Source organism: Hippopotamus amphibius, chromosome 11 (genome assembly GCF_030028045.1).
Source record: "Hippopotamus amphibius kiboko isolate mHipAmp2 chromosome 11, mHipAmp2.hap2, whole genome shotgun sequence".
NCBI classification, from domain to species: domain Eukaryota; kingdom Metazoa; phylum Chordata; class Mammalia; order Artiodactyla; family Hippopotamidae; genus Hippopotamus; species Hippopotamus amphibius.
This window is the reverse complement of record NC_080196.1, coordinates 12,498,108-12,519,697: the sequence shown is the minus strand read 5'-3', so window position 1 is coordinate 12,519,697 and position 21,590 is coordinate 12,498,108. Positions and strand designations below refer to the sequence as shown.

At 40.7% G+C, this 21,590-nt stretch overlaps 1 protein-coding gene across 13 annotated transcripts in view; it reads left to right on the top strand.

Moving 5' to 3' along the window:
• Nucleotides 1-21,590, top strand: part of ATXN1 (ataxin 1) — a 382,604-nt gene that overhangs the window by 114,627 nt on the left and 246,387 nt on the right. Inside the window, exon 1 of one of the 13 annotated variants that reach the window (XM_057700120.1) lies at nucleotides 11,220-11,308. The exons of the other annotated variants lie outside the window; for them this stretch is intronic. The gene's annotated coding sequence lies outside the window, so the exon portion shown is untranslated. Of the gene's footprint in view, nucleotides 1-11,219; nucleotides 11,309-21,590 lie in introns of those variants that run through there. 13 annotated transcript variants of the gene reach the window in all.

The following is a 21,590-nucleotide window of genomic DNA, read 5'->3' as shown; positions in this document are numbered from 1 at the left end:
ACTGGGCCTTAGGTGCTGGAAGACAAAACGCAACAAACCAAAAATCAAAGTCAACAACCCACGGTGTATCTGGGGTTTGAATCACATGGTACAAACAGGACTGCTCCCACATGTGTGTTTAGGCAATTTCTAGAAAAACGGATGCTGAACAGACAGTCCAGAGTGTTGTCTGTACTGAGGTTGTACCAAGGGTGTGTGATGGTGTCTTTATCTTACTTGTACTGCTGTTGAAGAGTTTGTGATCATTAGTGTTATATTGCTAGAGGAGAAAAATTAATTAAGATGTCAATCATTCTGTTGTGGTAATTTCTGTTTGCAGGGCTCATTAACGTCTTTGCTCAGAAGGATCCGTCCTTTTCTGGTTGGAATATGCTAAAATCACCCAATGTGTGGAGCCATTCGTCACCCTGTTCTTGTTTCTTCTTCACCTCTCTTCAACTTGCACCCATGAGTTGATCTCCCCCCAGATGCCGGGTGGTTCAGTGGAGCTGAGTGGCAGTGTCTGTCCCTCTTGGGATAGGAGGTTTGCTTGGAGAGGATCTTGTACTTGGATGTTGGGTGATGTCGATGCAGTGGTTCAAGAAGCAGATGGAAAGTGACTGAGGAGCCTCCTGATTGGCTGAACATAGTGAAGGAAAAGCAGACACACCTCCCTGTGGCTTCTGTCATATCCTAGAAGGCTGGTTCAGTTCACTGCATGGCTTCATACAGTTCTAGGTCATCTGAAATGTAGAACTCATGTAAACTCATCTGCTGTCTTAAAAGGAGAAAACAGACCTAAAGAAGGAAAATGGCTTGACCAAGAGTTGAGACTGGAACCAGAAACGTGTAGATGGGCTCCTGATTCCTGTTCTAGCACTCTTTCTGCTACTTCACCTTGTCTTTCCAAAATGACCATTTGCAGGGCCATAGCTCTGTCCCTAGCAGGTACTCAGCATTTCTAATTGTCTACCAGGGCTGCCGTAACAAAGTACCACAGACCGGGTGGCTTTAAACAACAGACGTTTATTTTCTTGTAGTTCTAGAGGCTGGAAGTTTGAGATCAAGGTTTCAGCGGGGTTGATTTCTCCTGAGGCCTCTCTCCTTGGCTGGTAGGTGGCTGTCTTCTCCCTGGTAGGTGGCCGTCTTCTCCCTGTGCCTTCACGTGGTTTTCCCTCCCTGTCTGTGTGTCCTCATCTTCTCTTATGACACCAATCAGATTGGATGAGGACCCCACACATGTGACCTCATTTTACCTTAATTATCTCTTTAAAGGCCCTCTCTCCAAATACAGTCCCATTCCGAGGAACTGGGAGTTAGGACTTCAACCTGTCGAATTGGCAGTGAGGGCTTGGGGCGGGGTGGGGCAGGGAGAGTGGACGACACAGTTCAGCCCATAACAGTATCTGTAAATGGATTTGATTCATCCCCTGAATTCATAATTGATTGATTATGGATTCTGTTCATCACCCAGTCTTTAAATGACCATTCAACAGGCTTTTCAGAGGTCAATTTTACCATAATATGCAGCCAGCGAATTTAAAATGCTGATGTCAGACGTGTTTTCAGTTGCTTAGTGGGTACCAGGCATTGTGCTAGCTGCTGGGGAAGACGGCACACGAGACTCACTTCCTGCCTTTTTTTTTCGAGGTTAGGGTCTGTCAGGGAAGGCAGACAGAAAAAAAGGGATTTGTGAAGCGTTATGAAAGAGGAAGGTGCCAACCCTAGATTCTATTCCGATCTTCCATGGGGGGCAAGTTTGCTTTAGGGTCAGCTGGTCATTTGCCTTTCAGTGGGAATTGAATCACCCGTGGGTCTGGAACGCTGTTCTAAAGAGGAAAGCATCAGAAGGTATCACGGTGTTCCTTCCAGATATGTCCTTTCGTGGCCAGAATGCTTACTCAGTAACTGGATTACTTATGTGTGCTCAGTGCATTTTTTTTTGGAGAGGAGAAAGCTGCTATTTTTACCACCTTATAGTGTTCTGATGGCTTCTTGATAAAACGGTCCTACACTGAACCCCATCTATCTCTCTCCTGGGCCCACGTCTTAGTCATATTTTTGTCCTGAATGTCTGGCAGAATGCCTGGCGTTTAGTAGGTCTTCAGTAAATAGTTGCTAAATAAATGTGTGTAAATTGAAAAATCGCCTACTATTACTAGCTCTCTGCACGTGATACATGCCTTGCCTCCCCAGAAAGACTGTGGGCTTCTGAGCAGGAACACCATGAGTCACACACTGTTTATTTGACTCAGCGCCTTGTAATTGACAGATAGGCTATCTTAGCTCCTCCAGCCCCTTGAGAGTGGCTGGTCATCCCTGCATCAGGGACCGTGGAAGATTCTTAGAGCAAAGATGGAAAAAACAGATGCAAGTTGTGGCACAGACATACATAAAAAATGTAATCTGTGCAAGATAGACTCACAGACATAGAAAACAAACCTATGGTTACCAAAGGGGAAAGTGGGGGAAGGGATAAACTTGGAATTGGGATTGACATATATACACTGCTATATATAATAGAGATAAACAACGAGGCACAGGGAGCTATAGTCAGTATCTTGTAATAACCTATAATGGATAAGAATCTGAAAAAGAATATATATAGTATATTATATATATATAAATGAATCTATGCTGTACACCTGAAACCTTGAAAATCAACTATGCTTCAATAAAAAGTAAAAATTTAATTAAAAAATCATCTCAAGGAAAAAAAAGTAATCTGTGCAATTTACCCTTTTTAGATTTATGGACAGAAATTAGCACTCATTCCTTGCCCCCCAGGGATAGATAGGACTCTTTTCTCTACTTCTGCTGTAATCACAGCTGCCTTCATTACAGAATCCCAGAGAAGTGAATTAAGGTGAACTTTGAAAGAAGGAAGAGATGCATGCAGCTCGCTTGATGGATGTGGGAGATGTGGGAGTGGGAGTGGGAAGGTTGTTCTAGGCATAAAGATGGCATCAAAAAAGGCTGGGCTGTTTTTCCATTTCCAGTCATCGTTGACAGTTTTTATTGTTTAACATTTTTCAAAGTGTCCTCTGAACCTCAGGGCTGTTCAAAAACAAGTATTGGATGGTAGAGATTATGTCAAACGATAAGAGATGCATTATATGATCAGTGGCAGAGACAAAGGTTGAAGCTGCAGTGTGATGAGAATTTAAACATACAGAAAGTCAAAAAATTCAGGAGTTAAAGTTAAAACTGCAGGCGTGACTCAGTTCCCTCGGGCATATGGTAGTAGCATCTCCTGAATCGTGGCATATTCTGTTAAATTTAAGCCCCTGTTTTTGCAAAGTTGTCGTGTCAAGGTTGCAATGTGAGCAGTAACTTTAGACTCTCACGAATTTTTTAACCCTTCTTCTCACCCACTGTATATGCTGTTGTAGCATTTGTGCACTGGAATTCGGTATTACTTATGAAAATAAAAAAAGTAATGCAGTACTCAGTCTGTGGTGCATAATTTATGTGACTTTATGCAAAAAAGAACTCCTATCTTTGCTTGAACGTGACCTGATATTGAAACAAAACATAGCCACCTCCACTTCTGAGATATATATATATAGTAAAATACACACAACATAAAATTTACCATCTTAACCATTTTAGTGTAAAGTTCATTGGCATTAAGTACATTCACAGTGTTGTGCAACCATCACCACCATCCATCTCCAGAACTCTTCATCTTGCAAAACTAAAACTGTATACCCATTAAACAATAGCTCCCTATTCCCTCCTCCCTCAGCCCCTGGCAACCACTGTCCTACTTTCTGTCTCTATGAATTTGAGTACTCTAGGTACCTCATATAAGTGGAATCATACAGTATTTGCCCTTTTGCGACTGGCTTATTTCACTTAGCTGATATACTTTTAGCAACAGCTTTATTAAGGTATAATTCACATACCATAAATTCATCTCTTTATACAATTCTGTGGTTTTTAGTATATTCATAACTGATGTATTTTTGAAGAGAGTAAATTCAGTACTTTTTCCCTTAGTTCTCAAAAACGCACATGTTTTTTGTTTTTTGTTTTTTTTAATCTGGCAAGCCCAGGTATAAAAATGCCATTAAGTAAAGGCAACTTTCTTTAATAAAGGGTTAGGGACAAAATATCTACATCATGCTTAGTTTGGTTCAGATTAATTCAGATAACCAAAATATTTTTGTAAGCGTGTTTGCTTTAATTGAAACATCTTCATTTTGCATCCTGGTGCCAGCAATATGTGATTATTTATTATTGTTCTCGTGGGGATATTGTTTGCTTGCAAAGTTGATTGTGATGAGTTAGCCAGAAATTTTAACAGAAATGAAATTTCTTTAAGTCTGGATTTGTTCAAAGACCAGTTTTGAATTGACTGAGGCTATAGATGGAACTGGCATTTGAGTTATTTGAGGTCTGGAATCCCCTGTGGCAAAGAGGATATTTTGGTCTAAGTTAGAAAAATGGCATTTCATGCTTATCTGCTGCTGGTGGGAGTGTTAATTGGTACAAACATTTAGGAAAACAGCAAAGCATTATCCAGTAAAGATGAGTATATATACCCGATGACTAGGCAGTTTTCCTTTTAAGTCTCTTCCCTAGAAATCTTCTGTACACATGTATCAGAAAACATGTATGCTGTCCATCATAGCTTTTCTGATATTAATGATGGTTTACAAAATAAATCCAAACCACCCAAATGTTTATCAAAGTAGAATGGATAAGCAAATTATAATATAATCAAATAGTAGAATACCGTGCAGCACTGAAAATGAAATGATCTAAAACTAGGTAGAGCAATACAGATAAATCTCGACAACCTGATATTAAGCAAAAAAAAAAAAAGGTTGCAGAAAATTTCTTACAATATGAATGAATCTGTTTGTAAAATTTCAAAAATATCCATAACTAAACAAGTAGAGTAGAATTTTATCCTGAGACAGTTAAGAAAAGGCTAAAAGCCTAGAAAGATATGTGTTAAAACTCTTTCCCTCTGTGGGAGAGTATATGTGGAAATGAAAGCTACCAGCTCTTTTTTGCCATTTAAACGCTCCTATGAAATTTCTAAGTACCCTGCATAGTAACTCTTTAAAATACCACACATACGCTATGCTAGCACACTAATAACCAGCAGAAAGATGGCTGGGTAAAAAACAAATCATGCATAAAGAATATTTTTATTTAAAAATTTTTACATTCCTGAAATAGAATTTCCAGAGAGAAGCTTTTCTTGAATGAAGTCAGATTAAAGGATAGAACTAAAAATAGAGCTGCAATTTTTAATAAATGAAAATTAGTCCAGATCCTAATCAGTATTTCCTGTGTTCAGTACTAATTTTGTCACTCTGTTACTTCAGTTAACATGGGCTGTGCCTATTCTCACATCCTTTGTACTCTGTTGTTTGGTTATCGTTACGACCATCACCATCACCACCACCACCGTCACCACCACCATCACCACCACCACCATCACCGTCACCACCATCACCACCACCACCATCACCACCACCACCACCATCACCGTCACCACTACCACCACCATCACCATTACCACTACCACCACCATCACCACCATCATTACCACCACCACCATCATCACCACCACCACCATCATTACTACCATCATCACCATCATCATCTGGAGCACATGATTTTTTGAGCCCTGAGCCATAAAAAGCTTCTTACAAATATCCCATTGAATGCAAGCTTCTTCCTGCCTCAGGGTCTTTGCCTTACTGGTCCCTCTTCTTGATTTCTTCCCCCTCCTGATGACTCACTGTCTCTCTCTTGATTCAGGTGTCTGCTCAAATGTCACTTAACTGAAATAACACCCCCATCACTTTCTGCCCCTGTAACTGGTTTAATTTTTCCTTATTACACTTACATATATTTCTTTGACTCTCTTCTTCCACAAAAATCTAAGGAAAACTTAGAGTCTATATAAGTGGAGGCTATGCCTCTTTCTCTGACTCTTGTTGCTTCAGCATTTGGCACCAGGCCTGGCACATCTAGAAGCTCAATAATTATGCATTGAGTGAATGAATGACAATCATTTCAATAACTCTTTGAGAGTTATCACTACTGCCATTCCCCAGATTTTAAGAAGTGGAGGTTCAGACAACTTAAACTTCCTGCCCATATTCATTCAGCTGGTGAGTGTCTGACACCAAAGCCTGTTCTGACTCTTCTGTCATCTGTCACTGATTCTGATGTGACTTTTTTTGCATAGAGCATCTTTCCTTCTTTTCAGATGAATGCACCTGAATCCACCTTTATAACAAATAATTATGTCCCCTTTTAGGACTGTTTTTGTCTTGCATATGCGAAGATCCCTCCTCACCTCCCATTTCAGATTCCGCCAGTTTTTTTTTTTGGTCGTCTTGCCTTCTTCAGCTAACATCCCGTGCCCCGTTTAGTGCCGTTGTCTAGGCTTGCAGACCACAGCGGGTGTGTGAGAGCAGCAGACGAGACTTCGAATGGGCATAATTCATAGATAACCCACTGAGCTGCGTTATCTCCCAAATGCATGTGTCATTAGACCGTTTTTGATGGCATCTAATGACCTTGTCCTGAACATGCACTGCCTTATAATCTGCACTCATTTGTAACTTTTCTGCCCTGCTAGATTTACTGAAATAACACGGATGGGGAAAGCGAAATAAATATTACGGATGCCTGGAATGGTTTATTTATTCTTTTAATTTTCTTTGGCTTGTTTTAGGATACCAGAGCCGGCTTTGATGTTATAAATAAAACAACTGATGTTCGAAACTGAGGTTGTCACCTGTTTTAATAGAACCCCAGATCCTGATGGGGCCCCGGAGCATTCTCATTTGGTCAGTGAGGAGAATGTGTGGTCCTAGAACCTGGGTTGGTGGGAATCCTAGAACCTGGGCATCCCGACTCCACGTCTGGGACTCCTTCCCCGGTGCTTTGCTCACCCAGCTGTAAAGCCATACGTGCCACGAAACAGTAAAAGCCTTTTCTGGGATCACATGTTGGCCAATCGGTTATCAGCAGCGTCTGTTCTCCTAAGTCATCTGGCTTCTTTATCAAAGCCATCTCTTTTTGACCTTGGTTGACCCTGGTGGACTGTTGGCAGGGCTCAGGTGATCTCCATTAGGGCTGCATATTGGCTGCTGCCCCCAGCTTCTCAGGATCCTAGGGCATGAGGACCTTAATCTTGGAGGGGTGAGTGTGTGTGTGTGTGTGTGTGTATTTGAGAGAGAGAGAGAGAGGGAGAGAGACAGGCAGGGAGAGAGCGAGAAAGGGAAAGGGAGTAAATAAGAATATTTAACAATTTGGAGACTATACAACCTTTGAAGACTTCTATTTTTCCTCTGGCATAGGAATAAATTCAAAGTTTCTTCCATTATAAAAAAACTTTTTGGAGGGGGAGGAGTGTGTAATTGTTGTTTTAAAACCAAAATAATACTAATATTCATTGAGCACTTACTATGTTCCAGATACTGTACTAAGTGCTCTGTGTACACTGTAAAAGTTGATTGTCATAGCAGCCCAGCCAGGTAGCTACTGATACCAGTCTTGTCTGAGAGATGAGGGACTTGAGGCTCAGAGAGGAGAAGCAGTTTGTCCAGGGCTGCAGAGCTGACAGTGACTAAGCTGTGATCTGAGTCTAAGCAATCGGACGGCAGAGCCTGCTCCAGCTCTTGTTCCCCTGATCACAGAAGTGATGTATAATATATTCATTTAGGAAAAAAACCCTGGAAATACAAAAGAGAATGAAGGGCAAACCACCCACAAGTTAACCATGAGCATTTTTAGTGTTTCTAGACAATGCGTGTTTCAACTAAGGGACCACGCTTATTGGACTGTTTGTGAGCCGCCTTTATCACTGGTCCATATATTATGAACATGTTGCTATGCTCTTTCAGTCTCACATAGTATGACTTTATTGCTATATAGTTTCACATCTCTTATAGATTCTATACATAAGCAATCTAATGTGCTGAATGTTTAATTCTCCAGATTTTTTTGCTATTGTTAGTAAGGCTGTGCTGGATTTTCTTGAACATCTGTCTTTTTTGGACATTTCTGATTGTTTCCTTAGGATTCATTTCTAGAACTAGAACTGTTGGCTCAATAACAGCCTTTATTAGATTTTTGATATATTTTTATTCAAGCACTGTATTTTAGCATTCACCAACCAGGAAAAAGAGTATCCACGTGTCTGCACCCCTAGACAACACTAAGTACCAGAATTAAAAAATGGGAACAAAGAAAAACCTTGCCAATTTGATAAGTTAAAAATTATATCCTGTTTTAATTTGTGTGGTTTTTTTTTTTTTTTGGTGTGGTTTTGGACACATTCTTATGTTTTCTGCTTTCTGTATTTCTTTTAAAATTGAGTATATATGTTCTTTGCTCATTTTTATGTTGACATATATTTTGAACTCATATGTATACTCAATTTATATATATGTGTGTATACGTGTGTGTGTATATATACACACACACACATTTTATATTAAGGCTATTAACTCTTTCTTAATGATGTTACAAGTATTTTCTCACTTTGATATTTTCCTTTGAATTTTATTTATGGTGATTTTGATGTACAAATATTTAAAATGTTTGTGTAGTGAAACATAGTAATGATTTTTTTTTTGCTTTTATACCTAGAAAAGCATTCCATTCACTAGGATCAGATAAATAATCACCTGTAATTTCTTCTAGTCTTTTATTACCCATAGTTTATGTTTAGAGTTTATTTTACTGGGTGATCTCAGACATGAAAATCAAATGAAAGTTTGCCAAATAGTTTATCAGTTCTTCTCACGCTATTTATTTCATACTCTTTTCCTCACTTATAGGAAACGCCACCTTTATCATGTACTAAACACTTTTATAAAGTATATTTCTGAGCTTTATATTCTGTTCTCTTGATCTTTGTGATTTTTGCACATTAGGTGTGGTTCTGCAGTTTTAATAGTTTTTAACATAAGCAGTCTTAGATTATTCCATATAATTTTTTTGCCCAAAATAAATTTCTCAGATATTTTTAGACTATTCGTTTATTTTTCCATGTGAACATAAGACTGCTTTGGTCAGATTTTAAAACATTTTTCAAAAATAATTTTTAGTTGTCATAGATTACATGTTAAACTGGAGAGAATTCAAGTCTTTACACCCCTTCAGCTTTTGATCCATGTACAATCTTATTTAAGACTTTTATTGTCCCTTAGTTTACATTCCTGTTTTCATAGGATGTAAGTTCTTATTGTTTTCCTTAGAGATTTTACAGTTATAATTGGTTATAATTGTGCATTTGATCTTTATTTTCCCTTATATTTTTAGCTTATTGCTGGTTTATAGAAAAACTGTATATGTGTGTGTGTGTGTGTATGTGTATATATATATATATATTTCTATGCATGCATGTACACATGTGAATCTTCTAACTGGCTATCTTACCGACCTCACTAAGTTCTAGTAATCTTGTAGCTCACTCCCTTAGATGTTCTAATTAGGCAATAATAGCATATCTAATAATAAACATATTGCCTCCCACATTTTAATTGTTTTTAGCTTTCATTTCTTCTAGAACATTCCAATGCTGTGTTAAATAATAATGGTAGAGCACTTATACTTGAATTCCTTCCTGAACTCAGTTATTGACTTTTGTTTTTAATTTCTAATAAGATGTTGGCTATTGGTTTGTGGCAAGTATCCTTTATTGCGGCAAATAAATGGTATCTTATTCGAATTTTCAGTAGCACTTCCTACAGATTTCTTTAATACAATGTCTTTAAACATCTTTAATAATGATAATTTTTTTCTTTTGAACTGGCAGTGCTGTGAATTGTATAATATAATTTATGTATCGTCCATTCCTGGAGGCTTTGAAATTACTTGCCCTCCAAATTATTTGACACAGATCCTTTTTTTTTTTCTTTTAATGAAAGCCCACCTCCCTCCCACCTACAATTTTTTTTCTACAGTTAAGTTTTCTGATCAAGATTTTTACTTCTGAAGTTAATAGAGATTTTAGAAAGTCTGCCATTTCTATATTTAAAATTTTATTAACTCAGGGTCAAATATTACACAATTCTTAAAATTAAAAATATCTTCAATATTTTTGGTTTTATCCTACTTCTCATTTTTAATTTGATTTAATTGTTATTTCTTTGGAGACTTCGTTTAGCCAACAGTAAGTCTGTTTTACTTAGGGATATTTTTAAGGGCCATCTTTTGAAATCTTTCCTCTTTAAAATTTTGAACTTGTTTCTGTCATTATTTTTGTGCTTTTTACCTTCATTTTGCTTTCTCTAGGTTCATTTCCCTTTTCTGATTTCTTGAGCTGATTATCCTTTGAGTCTGAGTTTTTCTTAATGATGAAAATATTTCAAGTCTTTGCCTCTGAGCATTGGTTGCCTACACTTTGATACATCATGTTCTCTTTATCTTTATTGTCTCAATCTGCAATTGGATAATTTAGTGTTTCTCAGACTCTAAACCTCTTTAGAAGAATATTTTAAAAATGTATAAAAGTTTATTTGAATTTTTTATGCTTTTGTTTATTACTGTGGAGTTTTACTGCACTGCGGTCACAGAATATCAAGACGTAGTAAAGTTTCTTTGATATTCTGACGCGTGCTTAGTTTTTGTTCATGTTCCATGAGTCCCTGTACAGAAGATGCTCTAATTACCAGGTTTATCTAGTCATCAGATTAGCCTCATTTATTATTTTACCCTACTTGTACATATCTTTATTAAATTTTCATCTGCTTACTTTTCCAAGGACTAAAAGCAGCAGGGTAGAGCTCAACGACTCTACTGCATGTCTTTCAACTTCTGCTTATTTTCCTTTATATATTTCCAAGCTATGTTATCGTGGCACATACAATTTTAGCTTTTCTTTAGAGTGTACCCCTTGTCAGGAAAAATGACACTTATGTTTAATGCTTTCAATATTTAATTCTGATTTTATATTAACATCGTAACTCTTGCTTTTAAATGTTCAAGTTTCCTGGTATTCTTTTGCTCCAGTCCTTTTCCTTTTAACTTTTATAGTTTTCTTGAAGACAGCATAGGTTATACTTAATTTATGACTCTGAGATTTTTAAAAAGAGAATTAATACCTATCTTTCATGTTGATATACTTGTTCTAATTTTTGTCATCTTTTTATTCTTTTTGCTTTTATGATTTCTTGATGTTTCCATCATTTTCCATTTTCATGTGATATGATTTATTCTCTCACAATTTTCAAGTTATACATTATGTTTAATTTTCTAGATGTTTACTTAAATTTGAAAAAAATACCTATATTTCTGAATGAACACTGTCAAGAAGCTTACTGACCATACCTCCTCCTTGTGTAAGGTGAGACTGACACATTTTCATTCTCCTTTGTGATTCTCCTTTCCTTTTCCATGATAGATGTATAGATATTTGATAATGGCTTATGTCTGATGCCCTTCTTTATTTTCCAGCACTGGTGCATATTTGCCCTGTATTTAATTACATTCTTTTGTTACTGGTATTGAGATTGGTGGTGTGCTCCAAAGGCCGAGAGAGCGGGGTGGACGGGGAGATTTCTTAAGGAAAATGTGATATTCAGAGATCTAAATTTCCAGAACACACTTGGAGATGACTGTGCATTTTACCAGACATTGATGGGGTCCTCTGAAATAATGAACCCCACCCAGGGCACTCAGTGCATAAAGTAATAGATAAAAGTTAGGCTTACACATAAACACATTGTCAGACACACAGTCTTTGCTTATACTAAGGTACACCTGTATCCTGTAAAGGTCTTTATGAGGCTCAGACTGTATGGTCCAATTAGATACAGGACACCTGAGTAGCCACCAGTCACTTCGCCTTCAGTAATGTTGATGATTTCAGGTGATGCCCGTTTCACCCGTGCACTGTTCCTGGCAGTGAGTGGCAGCTGGGTTCTGGTTTTTCAGCCTAGCAGATGATTGTTTTGCTTCAGAGGCTTCAGTGATCCTTGCAGTAGTCTCTCTCCCAGAAGGAAGAACAAGAATGCCAACATGTTTTAAGGAAACAAAGAACAGTAGTGTCACGTGTCTTTGAATAAGAGTGAAAAAATACTTCTCTCCATATCTGAACACAATGTAGTTAGAAGCAACAAAATAGAAATGAAGTGCACCTGGGCAGAGGGTGGGCCCGGGCTTAAAGGATCCGGAGGAGCCTTATTTATTGGCTTGCATTTTCTTCCCTTTTGCTGGTCCAGCTTCAGTTATTGGCAACAAGGGTGACATTTATTGGCTTGCATTTTCTTCCCTTTTGCTGGTCCAGCTTCAGTTATTGGCAACAAGGGTGACTCAGAAAAGAGAAACCTTGGAGCTTGTGTGTGTGTGTGTGTGTGAAGGAGAAGACAGAGGTAGAGCTGGCTTGCTTGCTAGAACATCCAGACAGTTCAAGAGCAGAGGGAAGGCAGTATTGCTGGGCCTGTGGGAACAGACCTGGGCTAATGTTCAGGCTTGCCAGCAGAGTCACAGGCTCTTACTGAAATGTCACTATGCATGTAGCAGTTTCAGCTGGGGATTCATTGATAGCATAAGACACAAACTCCTGACCTTTTTCTCTGAGACATTGATCTCTCATTTACTGATAGAATTATGTGTGGGAGGGGATGGGATAAGAAGACAGATGTAGAATCCTGTGGGCTCAACATGGGTTGAGGGGCCTTTGTCTACAGACAGGGTAGCTGCCTTCTCCTCTGCAGCCTTGAATGTTTCAAACCAGTTCATGGATCCCCAAAAGGACATATTGTGAGCTGCCTTCCTGTGACTGACCACATTAAGACGTGTGATCGATTTCTTAGAGACTTTGGATGTGAAAAATGAGCAAGGATTCCCATCAGGTATCAAGAAGGTATAATTGGGGGATACCCTTGAACTATGATATCTTTGTTTTCTACAGACACATTTTGATGTAAAGCAAGAGTAGGTTCCCAATGATTGTTGAAGGTTGCCTGTGTTTTGACATTTCACATGCCGGATGGAAACAGACTTGGCTTTTACAACTCTCCCTTAGATTTTCCACCCTGACATTCTAGATTGAAATTATCCATGAATATAACATTACACTTGGGAACAAGCTTTCCAGTGTTATCTGTGAAATAACATATACCTGGCTTTTGTCATCCAGGTACTCATCCCATATGTTCAAAGGTGAGGCTTTCTTTGTGGCACCAGGCAAGGAGACTATAGTAAAGAAATACTGATAGAATGTTAATTGTTGATTGAGCACATGTGCTGTGCTAGGTGTTCTTAATACATAATTTCATCTAATCTCACAACTCTTTGAATAAGTACCATTATTGCCCATTTTATGGCTAACAATATAGGCTTGAGAAGTTTCTATAACTTGTCCTAGGCCACACAGCTAGTAAGCTTTGAGGCTTATCCTGGGGTCTTTGACTGGATAATCTACTTTTTTCCTACTGTCCCACGCTGACTCTCCTATTGATTTTCTTAACAGAGAGAGACTGTAAATTCTAAAGATCATATCATCCCCTGATTGCCTAACTGAAAGCTCCAACATCTCTATTCCTGAGCTTTCCCCATTCCCCCAAGCATCCTGCCTCTTTTCCAAGCTCCTTGAATAATTCTGAACCGTGAGCAAATGAGTATACAGAATGAGGGGAAGGAGATTGTGTCCTTGCTGTATTAAGTGCACACAGCATTTTAAGGATAGCCCCGGAGTGAGGCGGGGATCCTGGGTAGCTTTTGTATCCTCTGCTCTAAAAGAGTCCTCATGTGACCTTAGGAAAGCCTTTCTGAGCCCCGGCTTCTACATCTCGGTTGCATCTCAAATGAAAAGGGTTAGATGTCCTTAAGGTCCATTCTAGCTCCCAGACTCTACAATTATATGCATTGCAAAATCGGAAGGCTGAACATATAAAACAGAATTTATTGTTGTCATAAAATGTAACTTACACAAGTGAGTTAATCGAACACACAGTTCATGATACATTTCATTGATATTGTGCTGCATGGTCATTGGGCATAGTGGAAGCACTTCATGTAAATGATTCTAATCTATTACTTTTACAAGTTTGATCATTTTTCACTCCTTGATTTGCTTTCTAATGTCTGTAGTTAGTGTGGTTTTCTTTCTCCTGATACAGTATATAATATGATACATACATGTGCATGGATGTAATCCACCAAGTATCACGTGTACCCATCCTGGGTCCCACCTATAACATCTGGGCTTCCCTGTATCCACCTCTTCCAAAACCCAAGGGTGAAGCATCCTCTTGGTCCTGCTCTTCTTTCTCTCATTATTGAGGGGTTCTTGGGAAGCGCTTGCAACTGCTCCCCATTGTCTTCTCGCCATGTTCAGACCTGCTCAAAGGGCCTTGACCACTCTCCCTTCTGCAAAATCTTATCCCAGGAGAGGACCGGACAAAGAGACCTCTGCTTTGTGGATTCAGCTTCCATAGTAGCTCTTCCCACCAGGTCCTGCTGCTCCTAGAGGAGACTGTGCTTCCAGATGCTGAGCTGGAAAATCCTGGGAGGGATGCGGGGACTGATGGGGACCCCGCCTGCATCCCTCGCGTCGCCGATGCTGTGACTGAGAGCTCCCGGGGTGCTGCATGCAAGCATCCCCTGCGTTGCCTTCCACGCATCTCGCCTTGGGCTGCCCTCCGCACCCCACCTCTGCCCCAGTCTGGTTATGTCTTTTGCTTTACTGCAACTTCCAGGCCAGTCTCTGCCCGGCAGCCTCTTTGCCCTACGCAGCATCCGTGCCTCCCCTGTTTCTGGTCGAAGCCTCCCCGTGCTGTTGTGGTTTTGTCCTCTCCTGCCTCTCCGCACTTCGCCCAAATGGTGGTATTTGATTCGTAAAATTCAGCTCAGACCTCCTGGAGAAGCCTGAGCCAAACCTAGTGCTTTGCAAGCCCTCCTCCCCCGTTTACAGTGGGTGGGGCCTCTGCTGGGTCACCTGCTCATCTCCACGTGGGCCTTTCCTTGTTGCAAATTTGTTTTAAATTAGGCTCTGGCTGCCAGGGGCTCAAGGCTGTGTAAACTCAACTGTGGGGGCTCTTGGAGGTTTCCACATGAAAAATCCATTATGGGCAGACCTCAGAGATTCTGTGGGTTCGGTCCCAGACCACCACAATAAAGCGAATATTGCAATAAAGCCAGTCACACGAAGTTTGGGGTTTCCCAGTGCATGTTGAATTTAATGTCTGCACTGTGGTAGAGGGTGGGAAACTGGGAAAATGGATGGCACAGTGAGGAATGGCTCGGTATCTCTGGGCTTCCTGGACCAGGGGGACAGGGAGGAGAGGAGAGGAGTGGGGAAGGGCCGAGATGCTCTCAGGCAGGAAAAGAGCCAGAGAAAAGAACAGAAACAGAGAAGGACTAACCCCAAGCCTGCCTTTAGGGGGCGCCTGGCTCCATGGCCCGAGGCCACAAGCTTTGAGAAACTGAAGAATCAGGCTCTTGAGTTCCCAGGGATCTGGGCCCTTAGCAGATGTGGCTGGATCAGCCCGGGGCTGCATTTATCTACACCTGGGAACCTCTGTGTCCTTTCCGAGGGTAGTTTTAGCCTTTAAGATAGCAATGAGCCAGCCACTTTATGTTCATGGTCTCATAATTATCATAATACTATAGTCTGTGATACTAATTCCTACTTTACACATGCATAACCGAGGCTCAGTTACAGAGTTTTTGCCCACGGTCAGAGCGGAGCATGAACCCCGCCTGCGATTTCAACGGATTTCCATCTTCGTGGCAGGCCTGCACATGAAACAAAATAAGCTTTTAACAATAGGAGAGTTACCTTATTCTGTCTCCCAATTCAGAAGGTTGGCTGCTAGCTGATACTGGAATTTAAAGGCAAGTAAAGCTTTTGATTCCTCAATTTAAAAATGAAAAGGTTTAAAAAAATCTCTTTTAGGAGGCAGAACAATGAATGACCTATATTCATACTGAAAAATATGATGTCTCACTGGTGTTACTGTCCACAGGGTAGGGGTGGAAAAGGCTACAGACAGCAGACACCCCTGGGGCCTCAGGGGAGGCACCTTAGGGGACAAGAAGGGAAGGGTCCTGTGACAGACTTTACCTACTTTATGATTTTGGTCTGGACAGCTCTGCTTCACCTTCCTCTGGGATTAGAAAAATAGATATTGGGGCACATGCTTTGCTGCTTATGCTTCGCTCACCAAGGATAGCTTAGCGTGGGGTAATATTCATTCCCCTGGCATGAATTTTGAAAACTTCAAGATTTACGATTTGAGAACGCTCGCTCTGAAATGCATGAGAATTTTCTCATAGAAACAGATTCCGCTTGCCAAATAGATTCTGCTTGCAAAAAATCCTCTAGTTACATTTCTCCTCTGAGTTATTGAAACAAATAGGTTTTTAAGTGTCTGGCTGGCTCATGGGTTGCATCCTGTTAGAAGGTCAGAACGGAAAAAAAGATGGGTGTTAGCAATGTTCCTGGAAGGATAAACTCGAAGTCCCCTGGGGAAACTCTGGGTTCCACCTCTCATCCAGTATCCTGTAGGTTCATTTTTTTCTCCCTCTTGGTATAGTATCAATTCTAGCACTGAGTAATGTGCTCTAGGTGCCTCATTAGAGTGAAGGCGTTAATATTAATATTAAGAATTTCATTTTTAATTTTAGCATTTTGATGGGGCTTTTTCTTTTTTTTCCCTTTTCTTTTTCCTTTGTGCGTGTGTGTGTGTGTGTGTGTGTGTGTCTACCTGTAATAATTTCAGGAACAAGCCTGGCTTTGTCACGCATCCTTCATCTTACCTCACCTGGCCTAGATAACATGCATTCCAAATTGTATTGGAGAGTTTGCAGTGAGGCAGCTAAGCAACAGGCCCTAACAGCTGGGTCATTTTCTAAGAATCAGAGGACATGACTTCAGTTTCCAGGTCTGGCTTCAGCCTGCTTGGTGAGAGCTGACATTTAACCCGTCTCAGCGCGTGGGCTTGGGGGGGTGATTAGAGTTGCTTTGCTTGATTCATAACTTAGAGGTGATTAAACTTGTGAAGTATTTTGAGGCCTTTTCTTTCATTCACTTGTTCAAACAAACATTTATCACTGAATGAATGGTGACTTTGATTTAAAAACACTACACAGACATAAAAACACTGGCAGTTTGTAGATAGCAGGTTTTTTTAAAAATTTGCTCTCCTAAAGGAATTTCATTACCAAATCCTCGTGAATCTTGAACCTCAAGAAGAATAATCCTTGCCTTTGTTGGAGTTTTAAATTTAGACTAATCAGACAATCGTGAAGCATTCTGTTCAAAGCATTCCTTTTAGGCTACCCACTTATTATACTCTGCTCTTAAGAAGAGATGAATTTGATGAGCGTCGAACATTCAGTCGGTGTTTTTGCATAGCTAATACCAGGCAGAAATTTTCAAAAACTCGTGCCTGCTGTTTAATCTTATTCTAGTCAACTTTTAATTATCGGTACTGATGGAGTATAATCAGGGATGTGTGTACTGCAAAATCATTTCCTTTGGCTTGGGGAAGCATTGTATACATGATGCTTTTATTTACCTTCCATAATGGTTTTGCTCAACTGGTATTAAAATGATGCCAAGTTCTTTGCACACACAACTCATCAAAGGAAGGAAGGAGGGAAAGGTCCAAAAGATGACTGGGGGTTAGGGAAAGGGCAGCTGGAATTTTCATATTTGTTATAGATAATACACAGAATGAATCAACCCAAGGTTATTCATCTTGATTATTAGATAGGAAATAATGGCCAATAATTCACTACAGTTGCATAAAGAAAAAAGCACAATAAACCACTTACATGATTTCCATGCACATATATTATTGTTTCCCAGTTTTGCACTTTGAAATTTTCTGAAAGCGAATCTGCTGAAGTTACACTCCAGTAACCACTACAACAGTAAACTCTTTCAGTTTAGTAATCTCCAAAATGTGCTGTGCAGATTACCAATGCTCCAAGGAGGCCTTTTGGGGAAACAGAAGGGCTGGTATTCTGAACTATTGCTGTTTCTAAATAATGTCCCTGTTACTTGTATTAGCTGTTACTGTTTATTATTAAAAATCCCTTTCTCCTTCCTATTCATTCAGGTTAAGCTTATTTTTATGGGCAGCACATATAGAAGGAAATTTGGGGGAGGTTTATCTTCTGTGTAGCAGCCTTTTGGATTTTGAAACTCTTCTCAGCCTAAATATATATTTCTGCATCAGCCTGCTCTAGAGCCCCTCGCCTCCTACCATTTTTAGCCTTCTCTTTGGTCCATTCACCTGAGAGATTGGTGAGATTACTTGCCTCAGGCCTTGGAAGTCAAGGATGGCTGGCTTTCCAGGGTGTGCTAAGGGGTGATCCTTAAGTGTGGAGATACTGATGCCTAGGAAAAGAAAACCACCTCTGGCTGCACACTTTGGGGCCTGGCCTTGGTAAGTTGGTAGGACAGTCTCCAGCCCCATTGACTTGACCTGTGGGTCAGTGGGGTCTGATTGACATCATTGGGCTTCAGCAAGTTGGAAGCTACATTTAACCTCTTCTACTGGCTTGGCTGCCTGCCATCTGCTTATAGCTTCACCTAACCCACTCCCTCGCAGGTGACCCTGTAGGACAGTTGTTCAGATGTTCCCCAATGCTTCATTTCCCCAGCTGGACAGCAAGCATGGGAGAGCCTTGGGAGGGACTAGGCGTGACTCTTTGGCGAAGGCCAGTTTCTAAGTTCACAGCTTGCCAACCAGTCTACGTTGCAAGTAAATGTCAGCCTGCAGCCACCACGTGCCCTTGAGCCGAGCTGACCTCGGCACATTTGTGAAACAGATTCTGTCACTGGGTCCCAGGTGGCCCTTTCTCCTGCCACTCCCATCTCCATCTTTGCTGACCTCATCATTCCCACATCAGGAAGCCAGCATCCTCAGTTGTCCTCACTTGTTCCCCTATTATGACCTGCTTGCTAAAAAAGTGGAGGAAAACTAGTGTCTGCATATCTGCTGTGTATGTGGGCTGGGCCATGTACTTTTATGTAGGTAATTGAACTTCAGCTTTGCACCAACCTTCTGAGACAGGTGTTTGTCTCATTTCACAGCTGATGAACTTGAGAGTCAAGCCAATACATCACTTTCCTAAAGTTACAGAGCTAGAAAGTGGTAAAGCAAGGATTAATACTCAGCTGTAATTCAAAATGTGTTCTCTTTTCATACATGTTTGTGTGTGTGTTTCTTTTTTTGAATGTCTGGCTATTCCGCTTCCAAGATAGCATATTATTCTGAAATTTAGAGAGAGAGGGGAAATCTTTAAACCAAAGGAAAGACTCTAATTATGGAATTTCAGGTGAGCTTTTGGAGGGCTGTGATCCTAAAGCCACACCCTATTGGCAACCAGCCCCTGCAAGGTGTGACAAACTATCTAACATGCATCAAAGCATCGTTCTTAATTGACTGCTGCTTTTAGTTAATCCCAGACTGCTCTCTTGCTCCTATTTCCAGCACAATTTAGAACTCAACTGCTTCTCTTTGCTGTCCCTTGGCCAGGGATGTGTGCTTTCCTGGTTTTCTAATACAACTTTAACCCATGTTGGGAGCCCAGATATTTTACTTCCAGCCACCTCTCTCAAGATGAATTTGGCAACACTGCATTTAGGAATATGTTTTACCTTACAATGAAAATAGCTCTATACTGCTTATCTGGGGGCCCGCAGTGACCTTGAACATGAGAGACATTCTTCCCAAAGGAACACTTTTCCTGCCCTGCTGCCTTGATTGCAACCAACAAAAGGGGCAGTCCACACATGCAGGGCAGGGCAGGGCTAAGGGGCGTGGGTGAGCACATTCGTCTTCTACCTTGGAGACACTCACCGCTGACGAAGTTCCCTTACAAAGTCCAAAGGAATTTTCCTCCTCCCACCGGAGGTGTTTATAACCTCTAATTTGCTCACCATGCCTCTTGTAGAAAGGAGTAGGAGCTCAAGCCACTGGCAGGCTGCCATGTAGCCACCGTGGGCTGGTGTCCCAGAGCAGTGGCATTCCCCTGAGGGTGCTGGGATGCAGATGGGGAGGAGGGATGCGGGTTGGAGCAGCAGCCGGAGGTCCCGCCCTCCGCCCTGCTCCCTGGAGGTGTGCGCCTGGGCCCAGGGGACAGCCAGTCAGGGAGCGGGAAGGGGCCGCGTGGCAGTAAATGAAGCAGATGAACGCGTGGGCGGGTGGTCCAGCACCGGAACAGCTCCTTTGCAAGATCTTATACTAAAAGCTTAGCTTTTTTGTAGTCTGTGCCTGTCAGTGGAGAACATAGCCCTTGTGGAAGATTTGTCCTCATACCTGTTTTTCCTTGGGAAAGGGCTGGCCTTTGTGCTGCTGTAGTATTTGATGGCACCCCCACCTGGTGCTTTGGTCATGACCTCATTTCCCATAGGAGTTTAAAGGACTGGGGGGAGGACCAATTAGTCCCTCATTAAGCACTTACAATGAAGTACAATAATTCTCCTGAAAAGATCATCTAGTCGCTGAAGAGAAAGCCAGACACACATTTAACATAACATCGGAATACAAAGTCATTTTAAATAAAAGCTTTTTGTAGTTGTGGCAAATGACTGTGTTTTAATAGAATCTTTACATATCGGTGTTACGAAGGGATCCTGTAAAATGTGATGATTTTAGCATTTTTGCCGATCTTGAAAGCTGTCTCATAATCCGGAGTTTCAGCTGAGGTTACAGACACATTTTTTTCCCCATCCTATTTGTGGGCATTCAGCACCAGATACTACATATCAGAATTTTGTTTACCATACTCTTAGTAGAAAATCAGTGGGAGAGCTTTCTTGACCAAGAAGGAAAGGCTGTTGTTCTCTTAACACTGCCTGGCTAGGTTCCAGCTCTTTGGCTTAAAAAGAGAGGGAATGACTGGTGTAATTAAAACAAGGCCCCTTGGCCCTGCTTAATTTAAACAGGACCTAGAGACTGCCATACAGAGTGAAGTAAGTCAGCAAGAGGAAAAAAAATACTGTATATTAACCCATATATGTGGAATCTGAAAAAATTGTTATAGATGATCTTATTTACAAAACAGAAGTAGAGATACAAACAGAGAGAACAAACATATGGATGGGGGGGAAGGGAGGTGGGATGAAATGGGAGATTGGGATTGACATATATACGCTATTGATACTAGGTATAAAATAGATAACTAACGAGAACCTGCTGTATAGCATAGGGAACTCTACTCAGTGCTCTGTGGTGACCTAAATGGAAAGGAAATCCTAAAAAGAGGGGATATATGTATACGTATAGCTGATTCACTTTGCTCTACAGTAGACACTAACACAACATTGTAAAGCCACTATACGCCAATAAAAATAAAAAAAAAAAACCAACAGTGTGAGAATCTAATAAGCATAAGACCTCACTGATAGACAACCAAAATTCTCAAATAGGTGACTTAAGGCACTAATAACATTAACTTGTTTGTTTTACTTTTTATCGCATCTAGATGTGCAGAGACACCTGTTGTATTGATGAAGGTGCCCAATTCCTCCTTGTCCCCTCACTGCCTGCTTTTCACACGCCTCCCTGCTTGTTGGGGTTAACCAGTGAGAAAGAGACCAGAATGGAGAAGGGATGCGAAAACGTGGTCAAGATAATTTAAAATTCAGAGAGTGGTTACTACCA